A 22859-nucleotide genomic window follows, 5' to 3' on the forward strand; every position below is an offset into this window, starting at 1 on the left:
ATGAAAAATTTCTCAAAGCAACCAGGGAAAAGAAGGAAGTGATCTACAAAGGAAAACTCATAAAGATTTCATCTGACGTCTCAGAAGAAACTCTACAAGCCAGAATAGTGTGGAATTAAATATGCCAACATCTGAAAGAGAAAAATTACCAGCCATAAATGACATATCCATCAAAATTATCCTTTTAAATAAAAAGAAGAAATAAAGACATTTCCAGACATAGAAGCTGAGGGATTTTATCAGCATGAAACCTCCATTGCAGGAAATATTTAAGGGAGTTATTCTACATGAAACAAAGAACATAAGGTCACAACACTAAGAATACGATCACCAAAAACCTTACATCATAAACAAGGATAATATGTGGCAACAAAAACATAAAAGGGTAGGGGCAACAGTCTGAACTGGCAAAGGAGCATGAAGATCAGATGCACTCAAATGAAAACAAAACAAAACACGAAAAGACAAAAACAAAAGCAAAAATACTACAGTATACATGCAACTTCATTTTTTATAAATCTAATGGTAACCATACATAAACATTTTCAAACCAGGACACATAGCTTTAAAAAAGAAGAAATAGAAAAGATATATGGGATACCTCTAAACAACAAAAAAGACAGATACAGAAAGGGGAAAAAAATACAATGGAGGAACAGAGCTATTAGAAAACAAAAGAAAAATGTATATAGGAAATTCCCATACATTGATAGTTACCACAAATGTAAGTGGTCTGAATTCACCAATAAAGAGGGACAGAGTAGCAGAGTCGATCAAGAAACAAAACCCAACCATAGGCTGCCTACAAGAGATACATCTAAGTTGCAAAGACAAAGGTAGATAAAACGAAAAAGTATAGAAAGTGATTCTCCAAGCAAATAATATCCACAGAAAAGCAAGTGTACCCATACTTGTGTCTGACAAAATAGATTACAAGATAGCAAGAGACAAAGACGGACACTTTATAATGATAAAGGAGACACTACATAAAAAAAGCATAACATTTCTCAATATATATGCACTCAACCAGGGAGCACTGAATTATATAAACAAACTAGAGGCCTGGTGCATGAAATTCGTGCACTGGGGATGGGTGGGGGGATCCCTTAGCCCAGCCTGTGCCCTCTCGCAGTCTGGGACCCCTCCCTCCTTACTGCTCACCTGCTGGCTGCTTCCTACCACTCGGCTTGCTGCTCCTTAGCGCTGCCGCCAAGGCCTTGGGTCTGCTGGTTGTCGGGCCTGCGGGTTTGTGTCTCTGATACCCCCAGCAGCCCCAGCACCAAGGTAGTGGGCCTTGGGGCTGCTAGGTGCCAGGCCTGCTGGTTTGTGTCTCCAATCAAGCCCCCAGCAGCCCCAATATCGCCTCAGTGGTCCTTGGAGCTGCTGAGTGCCGGGCTCCCCTGCGTGTTTGTGTCTCTAATCGGCCCCCCAGCAGCCCCAGCACCGCCTAAATAACTTAAGGGAAACTTTATTTAGTCTTCTTTTAAAAGCAGTCTAGTTTAAAAATGAGTTGCAGTTAAGAGAGAACAAAGAACATGGTACCTAAGAGTGAGATAGACAGACAGAGGAGAGGCTGGGCACTGGTCAGGGGCTTACATGCCAACTGTTCTCCACCTGGGAAATGATGTAAAATCAGTTTATTTAGTTTTCTGCTCAATGGTCTTCTCCAGCAAGTGGAGTGGCATCTGCTCACTTCTCCCTGGGGCCTGGCTTGGTGGTCGCCTTGGGGTCTGGCTGCGCTCCAGCGGGCTCCGCACAGGCCTGCCTGCTCCGCCTGGCCCTGTCCACACGTTGCTTCCTCTGAGTCTTCCTTGGGCGCAGCCCCGGTCCATCACCTCCTCCTGTGTCTGCATCGCTTCCACAGGCCGAGAAAGAGGCCCACACGGAGCTCAGGTCTGCAGGTCCTCTGCTTTCAGAACCTTCGGGATCTCCGCTTGCGATTGTTCCCTTCCATGACCTTCCTTCCCTACCTCCGGCATCTTCTCGGAGCACCGCATGCCTGCCCTCCAGCAGCAGGGTGTCTCTGTGTGGCTTTCAGGGCAGCCTTCAGGGCCTGGTGGCCGCACTGCGGCACTTCTGCGTTGGGCGCTGGGCCTGAGGCCCGCTGGCGAAGGCGGGAGGCTCCCCACCAAGTCCTGCTACACCAGGCGCATGCGTTCGTCCCCCACCCCACCCACCCCACCGCGCCCTCCAGGCATGGCGGCTCCACGCTGTGCTCAGGGCCTGGGAGATAAGCAGCAGGATGGTCCTGGTGCCCTAGAGCTGGGCCAGCATCAGCTTCCTGTGCTGGGCAGAGATGGGGGGTGGGGGGGGGGGTGGAGCTCAGGCTGGACCCTGTGAGCGGCCCCTGAGGGCATCTCTCTGCTCCTTCTGGCAGGCCCTTTGGGCTCCCCCGCCAGGCAGGTGGTCCTGCCCTCCATCTCTGATAGCTGGGAGCCACTGCCAGGGCTTGGTGCGCCCCCGCAATTCCAGCGGGGCCCAGCTTTGTGAGGGGAGCCCTGAGTCCTACTGCCGGTGGCTGTGGCAGCCAAGCAGAGTTCTTACAGGCAGCGGTTGGTGGCGCCCCCTGCCAGCAGCTGCAGGAGGCTGGCCTCAGATTTGGACTTGAGCAGGTAGGGCAGGTGGGGCAGCAGCTGGACAGGGGTGCTGTGGCGGAGGCGGGGCTAGGGCGGGGGTGAAGGGGCCTGTGGTAAATGTAGGGGCCGGGGCACTGGCTCCACCACAGGAGCTGGGGTCACAAAGTCTTGCAAGGAGGTGGGGGAGAGTCCATGGAGCAGGAGCTGCCCTTCCCGGGGCCCAGGGCCAGCAGTTCGCTGGTCAGTGTGACAGATGAGGCGGTGGTACTGAGGGACATCTCGTCCGACTGTGGCCGCCCTCCAACTCGGGAGAGGAGAGCGTCTCCCCTGGCTCCAGCACCACTATGGCCAGGGTCTCAGTGCTGGGAGCCCAGGCTGTTGCTGCTTTTGCGCAGGATGGTGGGGGAGCTGGGAGCGGAAGTGCTACTCTCCCCACCCTCCTCTTCCTTCTCATCTTCCTCCTCTTCTTCCTGCTTATCCTCCTCCAGGCTCTGCAGGTGCTGCTAGCTGCCCGTGTACTCCTGCGCATGCAGCTGAACAACTGCTTCTGGGCATTGTAAATGAAGTCCATCCAACCTCAGCACAGAGCCTCCCCCCTGGCCTGGAATGTGTAGGCCCCCACGGCGCTGTGGAACTTGTTCAGGTAGATGAGGAGGAAGGAGCCAGGGTCCCGCAGCTCCTGGAACACGATCTTGTCCACCAGCAGTGGTGGCCTGATGACCTTGGTCCTCTCAGCCTTCTTCACTGCCTTGGTCACTAAGAGCAGGTCCGTGAAGAGGAAGCAGTACACATCCATCTTGCTGTCCTTTCTCTCCTTCATCCTCTGGCTGCCCTCCAACAGCAGCTGACCCGTCTCCTCTGGGGAGGCACCAGGGATGGGCACCAGTCAGGTCCAGGTGCAGAAATTCCTTCAGGAGCTTGTCCACCTCATTGTTGCTACCCTCCACCACCTCCTAGGAGTCAATGCGGCTCACCACGGCCACCAGCCGCTGCCGCTCCTGTCGCTGCCGCATACACGCGTTCACGTGGTGGATGAAGCGCTCCACGGAGCTGATCATGGTGATGATGGCCTCCTTGGCACGCTGCTCGTCCGTCTTCCTCAGCACCGCCTTGAGCAGCAGCGGGTACTTGGTGAGCCGATGGTGGGGCTTGGCGAGCATGTCGCTCAGCTTCAGCCTCTGGCATTGCTGGTGTTTCTCGGCCGGGAAGAGGTCGTTGTGTCACAGCAGGCTCCGTGTGTACTCCATGCAGCCCTCCTCCTCCATGCAGTACCAGATGTAGGGCTTGAAGAGGGACCGAACATCTCGAAGCCTTTGAGGAGGTAGGTCCTGGGCTGCAGCAGCGCCTGCATGCACAGTGCCTTCTCCACCATCGGCGCCATCACGCTGCCCCAATGCCGGCGGTGCAGACTTGCGATCTCGGGTATGTTCCTGAACAGGAGCGGGGCATGGAGGTGTCGGGTCTCCTCCCCAGGATGACCCTTCACCCGGGAGTCCCCGCCGCTCCATTCACCCTCTCAGCCAGCAGGGAGCGCCCTCGGTGGGTCTGCTGCTCTGGGTGCTGGGGAGGAGGAGACCGGCGGCGGGTGAGGCCCTGGAGGAGGCCAGGACACATGGCACCCCCACCACCACCCAGCATCCTGCTGTGGCCTGCACCCAGGAGGGCAAGGCCCTGAAGCAGGAGGAGGCCCTGGAAGGTTGGCGGCTACTCAGCACCTCCCGCTGCACCAGGTGCAGGCGCCCACCCCCACCCCCGCCCTCCAGGCCTGTGTGGCTCCACTCTGCGCTCAGGGCCTGGGCAGCGTTCCAGGAGCGGTGCATGGAGGTGTCAGGACTCCTCCCCAGGGTGACCCTTCACCTGGGAGTCCCCTGCTCCATTCACCCCCTGGCCAGCAGGGAGCAACCTTGGTAGGTCCGCTGCTTTGGGCGCTGGGGAGGAGGCCTGCGGAGGGTGAGGCCCTGAAGCAGGAGGAAGACCAGGACTCAAGGCGCCCCCACCTCCACCCCCTGTCCCTCTGGGGCCTGCACCCAGGAATGCCATGGCTGCAGCAGGGCCACCAGCTGGGCTTGGAGGTGAGTCCTCCAGGCACAGTCCCAGCAGCCTGCTTGGTGTGGGTGGGGGTTTCAGGTCACCTTGAGGGAGGCTTGGGCCTTTCTCTGCTCCTCTCCTGGTGGAGCTCCGGGTCAGAGGAGCCGCCTTCCAGCCCCCAGGCTGCTTCTCAGAGTCGGACGTTGCGCCATCTGGCCTCTGCCTAGGATGGGACCTCTGCACCCCCAGGGTGCAGAAACACACAGGGCTTCCATCAGGCTTTGCCACAGGGAGGCCTCGCTGCTCTGCAAGCTTGGGGGTCCTTTGGCTTCGCTCCACCCCTTGAAGCCTAGTATACAAATTAACCACCATCTTTGTTGGTGGTTAATTTGCATATCACCCTGATTAGCCAATGGGAAGCATAGCGGATGTATGGTTAATTACCCTTTTTGTCTTTTATTAGATAGGATATTCACAGAACTAAAGGGAAAAACAGATTAAACACAATCATAGTTTTGAAAGCTATGGACAGATAAACCAAAGAGAAAATCAATAAAGAAATAGCAGCCTGGGTCGATATCTGGGTTCTCTATTCTATTCAAATGGTTTATATGTCTGTTCTTGTGCCAGTACCAGGCTGTACTGAGAACAGTGGCTGTGTAATATAGCTTGAAATCTGGTACTGAGATTCCACCTATTTTGTTTTTCTTTCTCAGGATTGCCTGGGCTATTCGGGGTCATCTTTTATTCCAGATGAATTTTTGGAGAGTTCTTTCTAGGTCTGTGAAATATGCTGTTGGTATTATAATGGGGAGTGCATTGACTCTATAGATTGCATTGGGGAGTATGGACATTTTAATGATGTTGAGTCTACCAATCCATGAACATGGTATGTTCTTCCATCTGTTTATGTCTTCCTCTATCTCTTTTTTCAGTGTCCTGTAGTTTTCCGCATATAGGTCTTTTACCTCCTTAGTTAAGTTTATTCCTAGGTATCTTAATTTATTTGGTGTGATAGTAAATGGGATTGCTTTTTTAGTCTCTCTTTCTGTAAATTCACTATTGGTGTATAGAAATGGCCCAGATTTCTTGGCATTAATTTTGTATCCTGCTACATTGCCAAATTCATGTATTAAGTCTAGTAGCTTTTTGATGGAGTCTCTAGGGTTTTTTATGTACAATATCATGTCATCTGCAAATAAGGACAGTTTTACTTCTTCTTTTCCAAATTCGATGCCTTTTATTTCTTCTTCTTGTCCAGTTGCAGTGGCTAATTCTTCCAGTACTATGTCGAACAGGAGTGGTGAGAGTGGGCATCCCTGTCTTGTTCCTGTTCGTAAGAGAAATGGTTTTAGGTTTTGTCCATTGAGTATGATGTTGGCTGTGGGTTTGTCATATATGGCTTTTATTATGTTGAGGTATGATCCTTCTATTCCCATTTGATGAGAGTTGTTTTAATCAAAAATGGGTGCTGGATTTTGTCAAATGCTTTTTCTGCATCAATTGATATGACTGTGTGGTTTTCATCTCTCAATTTGTTTATGTGATGTATCATGTGTATTGATTTGCAGATATTGTACCATCCTTGCATCCCTTGGATAAATCCTACTTGGTCATGGTGAATGACCTTTCTGATGTGATACTGGATCTGATTTGCTAGAATTTTGTTGAGGATTTTGGCATCTATGTTCATGAGGGATATTGACCTGTAATTCTCTTTCATTGTGTTGTCTTTATCTGTTTTTTGTATTAGGGTGATGCTGGCTGGCTTCATAGAATGTGCTTGGAAGTGTTCCTTCTTGAATTTTTTGGAATAGTCTGTGTATGAGGATAGGTTTTAGTTCTTCCTTGAATGTTTGGTAAAACTCCCCTGTGAAGGCGTCTGGTCCTGGGCTTTTGTTTGCTGGAAGCTTTTTGATCACTGCTTCATTTTCTTCCATAGTTATTGGCCTATTGAGATTTTTAGATTCTTCCTGATTAGGTTTTGGAAAGTTGTATTTTTCTAAGAATATGTCCAATTCCTCTATATTTTCTAGTTTGTTGTAATAGAGTTGTTCATGGTATTTTTTTAACAATCCTTTGTATTTCTGTGGGGTCTGTTGTTATTTTGCCTCTTTCATTTCTGATTTTGTTTATTTGTGTCCTCTCTCTTTGCTTCTTGGTGAGCCTGGCTAGAGGTGCATCAATCTTGTTTATCCTTTCAAAGAACCAGCTCTTGGTTTTGTTGATCTTTTGTATTGTTTTTTTGGTCTCTGTGTCATTTATATCAACCCAAACCACTATGCTCAATTAATATTTGACAATGAAGGCATGAACATACAAATGAGTCAAGACAGTCTCTTCAATTAATGGTGTTGGGAAAATTGGACAGATACATGCAAAAAAAATGAAACTAGACCACCAACTTACACAATACACAAAAATAAACTCAAAATGGATAAAGGACTTTAACATAAGACAGGAAACAATAAAAATACTAGAGGAATCCACAGGCAGTGTAAACTCAGACATATGCTGAAGCATTTTCTTCACCGATACCACTCCTAGGGCAATGTAAACTAAAGAGAAAATAAACAAATGGGACTACATCAAAATAAAAAAGCTTTTGCACAGCTAAAGAAACCATCAACAAAACAAGAAAGCACACTTATGGGAGAACATATTTGCAAATGTTATCACTGATAAAGATTTAATCACCAACGTTTACAGGGAACTCACAACTTAATAAAAGAAAGATAAATGATCCAATTAAAAAATGGGAAATGGACCTAAATAGATACTTTTCTAAAGAAGACAGAAGGAAGGCCAAGAGACATATGAAAACATGCTCAAAGTCACTAATTAACCGAGAGATGCAAATCAAAATGACAATGTGGTACCATCTCACACCTGTCAGAATGGCAATTATCAACAAATCAACAAACGACAAGTGCTGGTGAGGATGCGGAGAAAAAGGAACCCTCGTGCACTGCTGGTGGGAATGCAGACTGGTGCAGACACAGTGGAAAACAGTATGGAGTTTCTTCAAAAAACTAAAAGTGGAACTCCCATTTGACCCAGTGATCTCACTTCTAGGAATATATCCCAAGAAACTATAAACACCAATCAGAAAGGATATATGTTCATAGCAGCACAATTTACCCTACCTAAGATCTGGAAACAGCCTAAATGCCCATCAGCGGATGAGTGGATTACAAAACTATGGTACATCTATACAATGAAATACCATGCTGCTATAGAAAAGAAGGTATTCTTACAATTTGCAGTGAAAGGCGCGCCGCCTGCCTCTGCGGGAGGAGGAGTCCGGTCTCTGGGCTCTGGAACCCCTCCGTGCCCACCATAGGGCCTGGCCTCCCTGGAGCGGGTCCAAGTGTCCTGACCGGCCGTCGCCGAGGGGTGGGGCCAAGCGGCGACCGACAGGGGAGGTCTTGGGAACGGAAGGCCTCGCCACCTGGCTCTTTCATCCCTTCCCCCGTGGTCCGCTCCCCTCTTGCCCGTACTGGGGCCAGAGGTCCATGCGGCCCTCGGGGCCGGTCAGAGGGGCCGGGGCCTGTGTGGGCTGGGCGCCGGGCCCCATGAGGCACGGCCTGGCCGCGCTGAGCCGTGCTGCTGGCGGCCTTGGGCATCGACTCCCTGGCCCACAGCGGGAGCCCGGTGCGGGCCGCCACCCGCCCGCTGCCCCCTGGACTGGACCCACGTGGCAGCGGTGGTGGCGAAGCGGGGCGTGTGCCCTAGCTCGAGGAGATGGAGGAGGAGGCGATCACCGGTGCCCCGGGGGATGAGACGGAGCCGTGGACTTCCTGTCTGGGCTGGAACTGGTCGATCTGCTGGACCCCCGGCGATCGGACTAGCCCCTGGAGCCCGGGCGAGGACTGAGCCCTCCATCTTTCTTAGGTCCTCCATTTTTGGACAGAGCCATGTGCTTCTTCCCGGAAGAAGCCTCTGCTAGCCACACCCAGGATTTCTCTGGACTAACCAATAATAATCAAGGGAAGTGCACACCATCACTATGACCACATCCTGTGTAATGAGACACCGACTCGCTCCTGGCCAATCGGTGGGGCCCACAGTCCCCTCTCCTGCCCTTACTCCACCCCCCTATAAAAGCCCCTGTTCCATCAGGTCTCGCTCTCTCGGCCACTGGGCTTGCCGTTGTGTTGGTGAGTCTGGTGAACGGGGAGCGCAAGCTAGCTTGAATTAAAAGGACTCTTTGCTTTTACATCGGACTGGCTGGCTCCCTGGGGGTCTTGGGAATCTTGAAATCTGGGCACAACAGCAGCAGCATGGATTGAACTGGAGACCTTTATGCTAAGTGAAATAAGCGAGGCAATGAAAGAAAAATACCACATGATCTCACTCATTTATGGAAAATAAAGAACATTATAACCTGATGAACAAAAAGATAGATACAGAGGCAGTAAAGTGTCAAACAGACTGTCAAACTATAGCAGGAAGGCTGGGGAGTGTTGTGGGGTGGGGGGATAAGAGATCAACCAAAGGTCTTGTATGCATGCATATAAGCACAATCAATGGACCCAAGACACGGGGGTGTAAGGGAGGTGGGATGAGGGCATGCGACAGGCAGTAGGGGAGGCTGCGGAAGGTCAATGGGGAAAAAAAGGAGATATATGTACTACTATGTGTAATACTTTAAACAAAATAAAAAAGAAAATATTCTATAATAAAGCCATTTAATTCAAAAAAAGAAAAAGAAAATAAATATTGACCTTTTTTATGTAGTCAGAAGCAGAAAGAAAAATAATAAAATTTAGAGCAGAATTAAATAAAATAGAGAAAAAAAAGTATACAAAAAAATCAATAAAACAGAGCTAGTTCTTTGAAAAGATCAATAAAACTGACAAATCCCTGACTGGACTCACTAAGGATAAAAGGGAAAAGACCCATATAAACAAAATCAGAATTGAGAACAGAGAAGTCGCCATAGACATCACAGATACACAAAGGAATTAGATTATGAAAAAACTAGAGGCCCGGTGCATGACATTCATGCACTGGGAGGAGGGGGTTCCCTCAGCCTGGCCTGCACCCTCTCACAGTCTGGGACTCCTCAGGGGATGTTCAACTGCTGCCTGGGGGAGCGGGCCTAAGCTGACATAAGGACAAGGCGGGAGAGGCTCCCACCACCGCTGCTGCACTCACCAGCCGTGAGTCCAGCTTCTGGCTGAGTGGTGCTCCCCCTGTGGGAGTGCACTGACCATCAGGGGTCAGCTCCTGCATTGAGCATCTTCCTCTTGGTGGTCAGTGCGCATCATAGCTACCAGTTGTTCTGCAGTTTAGTCAATTTTCATATTAGGCTTTTATTATATAGGATATATGCCACCAGATTCAATAACCTAAAAAAAATAGATAAGGTCGTAGAAATATATAACCTTTTTTGACTAAATCATGAAGAATTAGAAAATCTAAATAGACCAATCAGCAGTGAGGAATTTGAAAAAACTACCTAAAATCTCCCCCAAAAATAAAACTCCAGAACCAGATGGCTTCACCAATGAATTCTTCCAAATGGTCAAAGAATACTTAAAACCTATCTTTCTCCAGGTGGCGGGAGGTGCACCAGTGTATGTGGCAGTAGTAAATCCTCCCAGTCCCTCACAGCACTGTGGAGCCACATCCCCAGTTCCACCTCAGACAGTGGTGCCCCCTTCTGCCCCTTGCAGTTTTCTACTTGCCTGTTTCTCCCCATGGTGCTCTGGTCTTGCCAAGCCAGCTACCCACCAGGGTCCTCTCCCTGGGCCCAGACAGGCAAGCAGGCTGCCCTGAGGAGGCAGGGAGAGGAGGGCTGGGCTGGCCCAGGGGTGGGCAAGGATGCCAAACTTCTTTGAGGATCCCAACTGCAGGCAGAAGAGCACACAGTTGGATTTGGCCTTCTTCCAGTTCCCAAGGGGTCTGGCCAGATGTCAGAAGTGGGTGGGAAATTGTAATAGGGCAGACTTAGAAGATAAAACACCTGATCAACTAAATAAACATTGATTATGTGCCAAACACTTTGAGACCTCTATGATCTGTAGAACTATACATTTTGCAGAGGCACCAGAAAACTAAAGAATGATTGGGTTATTTATTTCTCAAAATTATTGTAGCAGATACTTTTGAAGTCATTGGAATTCCTTATAAGACAGTTTTTTGAGATAATGCAATACCAACAATATTTGATCTTACAAGTCATTTGAACAATCTACATAGTAGACATAGGAAACAAATAAAAGAATTGAGTGAAGATGAAATCAGGACAGTTGAAACAGAAAAAAAATTGTTGAAATTTATTAACAGGAACAAAAACATAAAGAAATCAACAACAGCAATGCTCAGAATTCCAGTGCAGAAGGGGGTGAAGAACAGGATGAAGACATTTACCTTTAATCCTTGAAGCAAAGGAAAACAAAAAATACTCAAAATCTTTATTTGAAATTTTGATTCTTATGAAAAAACAAAACAGACCTCTAAATGAACATGAAGCTGATGAAATCCCAGAAGGTCTCTTTACTCCTGATAACTTTCAGGTACTCTTGGAGTGCTGGATAAATTCTGGTGAAGAGTTTCTGAGAAATCTCTTTGTGACAACAGCAGTCAACACACCATTCTTTCAAAAGCACAGCAGAAACAGATGCTAGAAATATGTGAGAGGTGTTTCCGGGAAGAAATGCTCAGGGAAGTGAGAGACTCACTTCTTTTTGATTATCACTGAGGACATAGTCGACATAGGAGGGAAAGAACACTTGCCTGTGTTGGTGCGGTTTGTTGATGAAGCTCATAACCTGAGAGAAGAATTTGTGGGTTTCCTGCCTTATAAAGCCAATGTTTAAATTTTGCTATGAAATTTCACACTGCGATAATTGAGAAGTAGGGATTAAACTTGGAATATTGGCGTGGCCAGGTTTACATTGTATACAGTGGATTTTCTTCCAAAATGAAAATTGTTGCTCCTAGACTTTTGGAAAAATATCCCCAAGCTGTCTACACACTCTGCTCTTCCTCTGCCTTAAATATGTGGTTGGTCAAATCGGTGCCTGTTATGGGAGTGTCTGTTGCGTTAGGGACAATTGAGGAAGTTTGTTCTTTTTTCTATTGGTCATCAGAATTGCTTTTAGAGCTTGACAATGTAATTTCTGTCCTTCTTCAGAACAATAAAGAAAGGGATAAAGAATTGAAGTAAATTTGCCATTCTTGATGGACAGGCAGGCATGATGCTTTTGAAATTTTAGTGGACCTCTTACAAGCACTTGTTTTATGTTTAGACAGTATAATTAATGATACAAATATTAGATGGAATAACTGTATAATGGGCTGAGCATTTGTACTCTGTAGTGCAGTAACAGATTTTTAATTTGTTGTTACCATTGTCATTCATAAAAACGTTCTATCTTTTACAAGAGCCTTTGGGGAGAATCTCCAGGGGCAGACTTCTGGTGTCTTCTTTGCAGCCAGTAGCTTGACTGTGGTGCTGCATTCACTAAATGAAGTGATGGAAAATATTGAAGTTTATTATGAATTTTGGTTTGAGTAAGCCACCAATTTGGCAACCAAATTTGACATTCAGACGAAGCTCCCTGGGAAATTCCACAGAGATCAGCAAGGGAACCTGGAATCTCAACTAGCCTCTGACAGTTACTATAAAGAAGCTATAAGTGTTCCAACAGTCGGCCACATTATTCAGGAACTGAAAGAACACATTATTCAGCACCTCAAAGCTCTTAAATGCTCATCTCTGGTACCCTCTGTCATGGGACAGCTCAAATTCAATACATTGGAGGAGCACCATGCTGACATGTACAGAAGCGACTTACCCAATCCTGATACACTCTCAGCTGAGCTGCGTTGTTGGAGAATCAAGTGGAAACACAGAAGAAAAGATATAGAGCTTCCATACACTATTTATGAAGCCCTCCACCTGCTAGGCATCAAGTTTTTTCCTAATGTTTATGCATTGCTGAAGGTCCTATGTATTCTTCCTGTGATGAAGGTTGAGAATGAGCGCTATGGAAAAGGCAAAAGCATCTCAAAGCATACCTGAGGAAAACTTTTACAGACCAAAGGCCAAGTAACTTATTAGTAGCTTTGCTTAACACAAATTTTGATATAAAACATGATTTGGATTTAATGGTGTACACATATATCAAACTCTATACAACTCAGAGCTTCCTACACATAATTCTGAAACTATCGAAAATACCTGAGAGACTTTTAAAAGAGGTTTTCTCTTATATTTGATATTGAAAAAATCCATAAGAAATTGGAAAACATATAAAAGCTATAATGTATATTTAGGCCACTTAATCACTGACTTTCTTGAGTACATTAGCCATTGATAATCTGACTGTTTAAATTGCCCCTGTTTGAACTCTCATGCTTTGAAAAACTAACTATTCTTCCAGAAGGTAGCAGTGAAAGTGCCATGTTGCATTTCTGCATGGCCAGTGGTCGGCAAACTCATTAGTCAACAGAGCCAACTATCAACAGTACAACGATTGAAATTTCTTTTGAGAGCCAAATTTTTTAAACTTAAACTATATAGGTAGATACATTGTTACTAACTTAATTAGGGTGCTCCTAAGGCTTAGGAAGAGCCACACTCAAGGGGCCAAAGAGCCACATGTGGCTTGCGAGCCGCAGTTTGCCGACCACGGACTATGCTGACGGCACTTTGGAATTATTCTAGTTAAATCATTTTAAACGTAACATTTATTATCACTGTGGATCCAGTTGTCAGGTATTGAGTTATCGGTTCTTTGAAGAAATAAATTTTGAGGAGTTGTGGGAGGAAGGAATAGGTTTCATAAAATTTTACAGTGAAGCTCACGACTAACATTTGAATAGCAGGAGTTTTAAGTATACTATTAAAAATCTGTAATGAACAGTTAAGGGAATTACCAGATAGTGAAAGAAATGTGAGCTTGTCAAACAGTGTAGATTTTGTCTTTATTTGATGATCTTAAAGAAACAAGTTACTGTTAAACATTGAAGGAAGAACCTGCCATTGTTCCACATCTGGATATTTCTGTTTACATTTCTTTGTTAAGCCTATATATTCATAAGCTTTTTAGTAAGTATATGTTGGACACATCTGTTTCATGGTCAAGACAGGATCAGAATCCATGGATACTGACAACAAATTTGTCTGTTTTATTCTGTCTTTTTCCATGATTATATCTACTGCCTCACCTTGGTTTATAAGCAACACCTGGAAAACCTACAAAAATGTATTTTGTGGTTTATCTATAAATAATACAGAAAATATTGCTGTTATTTTTGATGAAGAAAGTCAATTTTGTACAGTTTATTTTGACGTAAATAAAATGTGAATTTTATTTAAAAATAACAAAAAAAACCTATCTTTCTCAAGCTCATCTAAAAATTAAAGAAGAGGCAATACTTCCTAATATATTTTATGAGGTCAATATAACTCTGATAACAAAACCTGGCAAGGATAAACACACACAAAAAAAACCCACAGACCGATATATCTGATTAATACTGATGCAAAAATCCTAAACATATTACAAGCAAATCAAATATAACAGTCCTTCAAAAAATAATACACCACAATTAATTGGGGTTCATTCCAGGGACACAAGGATGGTTCAACATATGTAAATCAATCAATATCACACACCATATTAACAAAATAAATGGTAAAATCATATGATCTTATCAATAGATGTGGGAAAAGCATTTGATAAGATACAACATCCATTTATGATTAAAATACCCAATAAAAAGAGGAATAGATGACTCTTTGTAATACTTTAAGCAATAAAACAGTTAAAAAAAAAAGGAAATAGATGGAAAGTACCTCAACATGATAAAGACTATATATGATAAATCCTCAGCTAACATCATACTCAATGATAAAGGACTTTTTTTTCCTCTAAGACCAGGAATATGACAAGGAAGCCACTCTCCCCACTCTTATTCAACATAGTGCTAAAAGTCCAAGCCAGAGCAAAAAGGCAGGAGAAAGAAATATAAGGTATCCAAATACAGAAGAAAGAAATCAAACTGTCATTTTTTGTGTAAGACATGATTCTGTATACAGAAAACCATAAAAACTCCACACACACAAAAAAACTATTAGAAACAATAAAAAAATACAGACAAGTTACAGGATACAAAATCGATGTGCAAAAATCCATTCCCTTCCTTTATACTAACAACAAAACTTCAGAAAAGAAATGAAAATTATAATTCATTTTGTAATTGCAACCAAAAGAATAAAATAGCTAGGAATAAACTTAACAAAGGATGTGAAAGACCTATAGTATGCCCAAAACCACAAACATTATTAATAGATTGAAAAAGATACAACAAAATGGAAAAATATTCCATGTTAATGGATTGAAAAAAAATCAATCTAGTTAAAATGGCCATATTACCCTAAGTAATATATGTAGTTTTAATGGAATCCCCATCAAAATCCCAATGTCATTTTTTTTAAAAAATAGAATGAGAAATCATCAGTATGGAACCAGAAAGAGCCCAAATAGCAAAAACGATACTGATAAAAGAGAATGAAGCTGAAGGTATCATACTACCTGACTTCAAATTTTACTACAGAGCTATGATAATGAAAACAGCATGATATTGGCAGAGAAACAGACACACAGGTCAACAGGACAGAATTAAGAGTCCAGCTATAAAACGATATGTATATGAACAGCCAATTGTTGACATAGGAGCCAGAAACACGATGGAGTAAAGATAGACTCTTCAATAAATGGTGCTGGGAAAACTGAAAAGCCATATGCAAACAAATAAAACTGGATTATAATATGTCCCCATGTACAAAAATTAATTCAAAATGGATCAAAGACCTAAATATAAAACCTGAAACAATAAGTTACTTAGAAGAAAATATAGGTACCAAACTTATGGATCTTGATCATAGAGAACATTTTATGAACTTGACCCCAAAGGTAATGGAAGTAAAGGCAAAAATAAATGAATGGGACTATATCTACACTAATAAAAGAGAAACATGCAAATTGGTTTCACTCCACTACACCCATAAGCCAAGCCCAGCAGCCAATCAGGAGTGAGCATGCAAATTAACCCAACCAAGATGGCGGCAGCCACGGAGCTGAAGAGAGCAGGAGGCTTGGGTTGCCCCGAGCAATGGAGGAAGCCAAGCTTCCTGCCCGGCCTGGCCATCCCTGGCCTCCACTCAGGGCTACAAAGTTTTAATTATAGAAGATAAATAAATCCCAGATACCTGCTTTCCTCCACTCAAGGAGGTGCTGAAAAAAAAAAAAAAAAGAAAAAATGGAGGGGCTGGGAGCTTGGGTAGCCGGGGACCGTGGCCAGTCTTCAAACAAACATCAGCCCTTCACCCAGGCTGGCCAGGCACCCCAGAAGGGACCCCACCCTGAAGTGGGTATGGCCAGCCTGCAAACAGCCATTAGCCCCTCACCCAGGCTGGCCAGGAACCCCAGTGGGACCCCCTACCCAGAAGGGGGTGTGGCCAGTCTGCAAATGGCCATTAGCCCCTCACCCAGACTGGCCAGGCATCCCAGTGGGACCTCCTACCCTGAAGGGGGTGTGGCCAGCCTGCAAACAGCCATCAGCCCCTCACCCAGGCTGGCTAGGCACCCCAGCAGGGACCCCCACCCTGATTGGGGTGTGGCCAGCTTAAAAAAAGCCCTCATCCCCTCACCCAGGCTGTCCACACACCCCCAGCTGGGACCCTAACCCCTTGGGGGCCTGTCTGGCTTGCAAATCACCACATGCCTTACACCTAGGCTGCCCCACTCCCCAAGGGAAGCCCCACCCTGATCTGGGACACCCTTCAGGGAAAATGAGCCTGCCCCCACCCGTGCACCAGGCCTCTATACTAATAAAAGGGTAATATGCTAATTAGACTGGGAGACCTTCCAAGAGACCTTCCAGATGTTCTTCTGGACAAAGCCATGGTGGCAGGGCTGAGGCAGAGGTGGTTAGAGGCCAAGGGGGGGGGGGCAGTTGTGGATAATCAGGCTGGTGGGGGGCGGGGCCTTTGGGGATAAGCAGACCAGCAGGGGGGCCAGTTGGGGTCAAGCAGGTCATCAGTGGGGGTCAGTTGGAGGTGATCAGGACAGCGGGGGGAGGGCCAGTTTGTAGTGAGCAGGCCAGCAGGGGGCAGTTGGGGGCAAGCAGGCCATTGGGGAGGGAAGGTGAGGGCGAGCAGGTCAGCAGGGAGGGAAGTTGGGGGCAAACACACTGGCATGGGGGGCAGTTGGGTATGATCAGGCTGGCGGGGGGGTCATTTGGGGGCAAGCAGGCCAGCAGCAGGGGGAAGTTGGGGGTGAGCAGGCTGGCAGGCAAAGTGGTTAGGAACAATCAGGCAGGCAGGCAGGCAGGTGAGTGGTTAAGAGCCAGCAGTCCAGATTGCGAGAGGGATGTCCAACTGCTGGTTTAGGTCCGATCCCTGTAAACCGGCAATAGAACATCCTTCGAGGGGTCCCAGATTGGAGAGGGTGAAGGCGGGGCTGAGGAACACCCCCTCCCCCATGCATGAGTTGCATGCACCGGGCCACTAGTCAAACTATAAAACTTCTGCACAACATATACTAATAACAAAACAAAAAGGCAGCCAACCATATAGGGGATAATATTTGCAAAAAGAAGCTCTGAAAAGTCTTAATTTCCAAAATATATAGAGAACTCATAAAACTCAACACCAAACAAACAACTCAATCAAAAATCCAGCAGAGGACCTTAAAATACATCTCTCTCAAGAAGATATACAAAACCAATTGATTTATGAAAGGATGTTCAACCTCACTAGCAATTAGGGAAATGCAAATCAAAACTACAATGAGATACCACCTCACACCTGTTGGGGTGGCCATTATCAACAAGATAAGTAATAACAAGTGTTGGGGAGGTTGTGGAAAAAAAGGGAACCCTCATTCACTGCTGGTGGAAATGCAGATTGGCATAACCACTATGGAAAGCATCCTGACAATTCCTTAAAAAATTAATAATAGTGCTACCATATGACTCAGGAATCCCTTTCCTGGGTATATAGCCAAAAAACTAAAAACAAACAAACATGTATTTGTAAAGATATATGCACCCCTATGTTCAATAAAGCATTATTCATGGTAGCCAAAACATGGAAACAACCAAAGTGTGTTGCAATAAAGAGCTGGATAAAAATATGGGGCACATATACACAATAGAATACTACTCAGCCATAAGAAAGGATGAAATACTGCCATTTGCCACAACATGAATAGAGAATGTTATGCTAAGTGAAATAAGTCAGTCAGTCAGAAAAAGCTAAGAACCATATGATTTCACTCATATGTGAGACATAAAATAAAAATTCATGAACACAAACAGCAGTGTGATTGCCCAAGGGAAGGGGGTAGGGGGGAAAACGGGTCCTAATATATGGTGATGGGAGAAGATTTGACTTTGAGTGGTGGGCACACCATATAATATACAAATATTGTAACATAGAAATCTATACCTGAAACATGTATGATCATATTAACCAATATCACCAAAAAAATTTAATAAGAGAAAAAATGAGAAAAGAATACAATACAGCAGCAGCCTTCAAGAGTACAAATGCAAGAGTACTTAAAAACATATGAGTAAATTAAGTCAAGAACTGAATCCATTTAATCCTATATAATAAAAGGCTAATATGCAAATTTTCCCCTAGACTGGGAGTTTGACCAGGAGTTCAACCAAGGGGTGAGGTCGGCTGGCCAACCATCCACGGCTCCTCCCCCCAGGCCAACTCTATTGCCAATTGGCCCCCTCCACCCCGATCTGGAGCGGAGCAGGCCCACCAACCTCCTGCATCCCTCTCCCCAGCCCCATTGGCCTGATCAGGGCAGACCAACCAGACTCCACCCATGCATAAATCATGCACTGGGCCTCTAGTAATTAATGAAAACACATCATGACCAAATTGCTTTTATTTTGGAAATGCAATGCTTACCCAAATTCTGGAATATAATTAATGTAATTTGCCAAAATACTCAGTTAAAGAAGAAAAAAACAAACAAACATAAGATCATCTAGATCAGTGATGACGAAACTTTTGAGCTCGGCGTGTCAGCATTTTGAAAAACCCTAACTTAACTCTGGTGCCATGTCACATATAGAAATTTTTTGATATTTGCAACCATAGTAAAACAAAGACTTATGTTTTTGATATTTATTTTATATATTTAAATGCCATTTAACAAAGAAAAATCAACCAAAAAAAATGAGTTCATGTGTCACCTCTGACACGTGTGTCATAGGTCTGCCATCACTGATCTAGATAAACACAATAATATGGACTTGAGAAAATTAAAAATCCATTAATGAAAAAACGCAGTAAGCTATACATACATGGGAACTTTCTTTACATGATAAAGATCTTCTATTAAAAATAAAAGTTCGAGCTAACATCACAGTTAATGTTGGAAAACTGAATGCTTCCCATCTAGATTTGTTTGGGTTTTTTTGTTTGTGGGTTTTTTTGTTTTGGTATGTGTGTGTTTGTTTATTTTTTAATAGTTTATCTTTTTTAAAAAAATATGTCTTGTTGAAAGTATTACATATGTCACCTTTTCCCCCACTCCAGTCCACTTCTGGCCCTCACCACCCCACTCTCTGTGTCCATGGATTATGCATATATGCATATAAGGTCTTTGATTGATTACCTCCCACCTACCCACCCTACCCCACTTCCCATTTGAGATTCTGCTCTCTGTTTCATGCTTCCATGTCTCTGGGTCTGCTCCATTGATCAGGTTATTTTGTTAATTATATTCCACATATGAGTGAGATCATGTGATATTTGTCTTTCTCTGACTGATTTATTTCACTTAGCATAATCCTCTGCAGGTCTGTCCATGCTGTCTCAAAGGATAAGAGATTCTTCTTTTTTAATGTTGCATAGTATTCTATGGTATGAATGTACCACAGCTATTTTAGCCACTCATCTTAGGTTGTTTCCAGATCTTAGCTATTGTAAACTGTGCTGCTATGAATATAGGGGTGCATACATTCTTTCTGATGGGTGTTTTGGGTTTCTTAAGATACATTCCTAGAAGTGGGATCACTGGGACAAATGGCAGTTCCATATTTAATTTTTTGAGGAAACTTCATACTGTTTTCCAAAATGGCTGTACCAGTTTGAATTCCCACCAGCAGTGTACTAGGGTCCTCTTTTCTCTACATCCTCGCCAGCACTTGTCATTTGTTACCTTGTTGATGGTAGCCATTATGACAGGTGAGAGGTCATACCTCATTGTCATTTTCATTTTAAACAATTTGATGGTCAGTGACTTTGAGTATTTCTCCGTATGCCTCTTGGTCATCTGTGTGTCCACTTTGGAGATGTGTCTATTTAGGTGCTTTGCCCATTTAAATATTGGAGTGTCCATAACTTCCTTTTGTTAAGTTGCATTAGTTCTTTATATATTTTGGATATTAACCCTTTATCAAATGTATCATTGCCAAATATGTTTTCCCATACAATGGGCTCTCTTATTATTTTGTTGATGGTTTCTTTTGCTGTGCAGAATCTTTTACTTTTGATGTAGCCCCATTTGTTTATTTTTTCCTTAGTTCCCTTTGCCCTAGGACAGTGGTCAGCAAACCATGGCTCGCAAGCCACATGCAGCTCTTTGGTCCCTTGAGTGTAGCTCTTCCACACTACAGCGGAAAGGAAACACAATTTTTTCGATGTTAGAAGAAGTTATTTCATTTGAAAACAAATTATCTCTTTTTGCTCAAGATTTTGAAAGAGAAACTTTGATTCACTTTCCAAGGCTGTTGAAACATCACCAAGAAAATAATTCTGATATTGACATTTGCTATTTCAAAAGAACACTTTTAAATATGAGGGAAGCTTTTCTCAACAGGTTTCAGGAATTCAGAAACAGCAAAGCGATGTTAGCCTTTGTTAAAAAACCTCTCGGCCTCTTTCCGTCTCTGGCTGCCGCAGCGTGAGGAGCTGCCGCCATGTCTGCCCACCTGCAATGGATGATCGTGCAGAACTGCTCCAGCTTCCTGATCAAGAGGAACAAGCAGACATACAGCACCGAACCCAATAACCTGAAGGCCCGCAACTCCGTCCGCTACAACGGGCTGATTCACCGCAAGACGGTGGGCGTGGAGCGGCGCCTGACGGCAAAGGGCTGGTGGTCATCATGAAGCAGAGATCTGGCCAGCGAAAGCCTGCCACCTCCTACGTGTGCACCACCATCAACAAGAACGCCGGGGCCACCCTGAGCAGCATCCGGCACATGATCCGCAGGAACAAGTACCACCCGGATCTGCACATGGCCGCCATCCACAGGGCCAGCACCATCCTGCTGGTGGAAGTGGGCCCGCCCCACCAAAAACTCCTGAGCACCCCTCCCCCTAAAGCAATAAAGGATCAGCCAAGGGGGAAAAAAAAAAAACAACTCTCAATGCTACTGTAACAGAATTAAAATTTTCTCCCATTAATATTGACATTGGCAACTTTGAAATGCAATTGCTGGAATAGTTTGAGGAGTAGAGATGTTCTCTTTTGAATGTTTGTTAAACTCCTTTGTGAAGCTGTCCAGACCCAGGCTTTTATTTGCTGGGAGAGTTTTAAAATTTTATTATTGCTGTATTTCATCAGTTTTTATTGGCCTATTCAGGTTTTATGACTCTCTCTGATTCAGTTTTGGGAGATTGTATATTTCTAGGAACTTTTCCATTTTATCCAAGTTGTCCAGCTCATTGGCAAATAGTTGTTCATAGTATTTTTCCACAATCCTTTGTATTTCTGTGATGTCAGTGATTACTTCTCCACTTTCATTTCTGATTTTATTTATTTGGGTCCTCTCTCTTTGTTTCTTGATGAGTATGGATAATAGTTCATCAATCTTGTTTATCCTTCCAAAGAACAAACTCTTGGTTTCATTGGGGGTTTCTTTGTCTACCCATGTTTGATCTCACTGACATATCTAGACGTTGAGTTGTTCAGTGGCTGCTCCCTGGGTGGCAGTGGCTCCTTGGGCTGTGGTTGCTCCTCAGGCGGTTGCGGTAGCAGCTGCTCCTCAGTTGGCAGCAGCTCCTCTGGTGGGTGCTGTTCACAGCTGTGGTGGCTCTTCTGGCTGGTGGGGGGAGGCTTCACGTACAGCTGCTGTTCCTCAAACAGAGGGGTGGTGCTCAGGAGGCTTCTGTTGTTTGGATCTGCTTTCCAGGGGAGTTCTGCCCTTCCCGGCTGCAAACCGTCTAACCAGCTGAGTAATTTCGCCAATTCGGGGTGGGTGTTATTAGTTTCAGCTGCTCACTCCATTTGCTCCAGGACATGACCTGGGACGCGTCTGCCTATATCGCTGCCATCTTCCGTAATCAATCATATATTTTTCCAAGCTCTTGGTTTCATTGATTTTTTTTTTGTATAGATTTTTTAGTCTTTATGTCATTTAGTTCTGCTCTAGTCTATACTATTTCTTTTCTTCTATTTACTCTAGGCTTTTCTTATTTTTTCTCTTTCTAGCTTTTTAAGTTGTAGAGTTAAATAGTTTTTCTTAATTGCTCTTGTTTTGTTTGTTTGTTTGAGGTAAGCCGGTAGTGCTATGAACTTCCCTGTCAGGACTGCTTTTGCTGTGTCCCAGAGATTGTGGGTGGTGGTGTGTCCAGGAGTTATTTTTTTCTTGATGTCTTTGGTAACCCTTTCTTGATTTAATAGCATGTTATTTAGCCTCCATGTGTTTGAATGTTTTGGGGTAGGTTTTTTTTTTTTTTTTTTTTTTTTTTTTTTTTTTTTTTTTTTTTTTTTTACTGTAGTTGATTTCTAATTTCATTCCACTGTGATCTAAAAAGATCCTTGATATGATTTCAATCTTCTTGAACTTTTAGAGACTTGTTTTGTGTCCTAACATGTGGTCTATCTTTGTGAATGATCCATGTGCACTTGAGAAGAATGTGTATTTTGCATCTTTGGGCTGAAATGTTCTATAAGTGTAAATTAAATCCATCTGTCCAGTGTTTTATCTAGAGTCACTGTTTCCTTGTTAATTTTTTGTTTCATTTAGAGTCACTGTTTCCTTGTTAATTTTGGGAGATCAACCAAGTGAAGTCAGCGGGGTGTTAAAGACCCCTATTATGACTGTATTGTTGATCTCTCCCTTATAGTTTGTTCTAGGTCTGTGAAATATGCCATCGGTATTTTAATGGGGAGTGCATTGAGTCTATAGATTGCTTTGGGTAATATGAACATTTTAATGATGTTGATTCTACCAATCCATGAACATGGTATGTTCTTCC

At 44.3% G+C, this 22859-nt stretch overlaps 2 pseudogenes across 2 annotated transcripts; one reads left to right on the top strand and one right to left on the bottom strand.

The window, feature by feature from the left end:
- Positions 1-2256: 2256 nt before the first annotated feature.
- Positions 2257-8230, bottom strand: LOC308513797 (pleckstrin homology domain-containing family G member 5-like; annotated as a pseudogene). Its single transcript has 2 exons — positions 8105-8230; positions 2257-4089 (listed from the first exon to the last, which is right to left on the bottom strand). The product of its transcript is annotated as a pleckstrin homology domain-containing family G member 5-like (transcript).
- A 12343-nt stretch (positions 8231-20573) lies between these two features.
- Positions 20574-22164, top strand: LOC308513798 (large ribosomal subunit protein eL28-like; annotated as a pseudogene). The gene is made up of 2 exons: positions 20574-20935; positions 22153-22164. The product of its transcript is annotated as a large ribosomal subunit protein eL28-like (transcript).
- The last annotated feature ends 695 nt before the right edge of the window (positions 22165-22859 follow it).

This window comes from Myotis nattereri (assembly GCF_964212035.1).
Source record: "Myotis nattereri genome assembly, chromosome: 2".
NCBI classification, from domain to species: domain Eukaryota; kingdom Metazoa; phylum Chordata; class Mammalia; order Chiroptera; family Vespertilionidae; genus Myotis; species Myotis nattereri.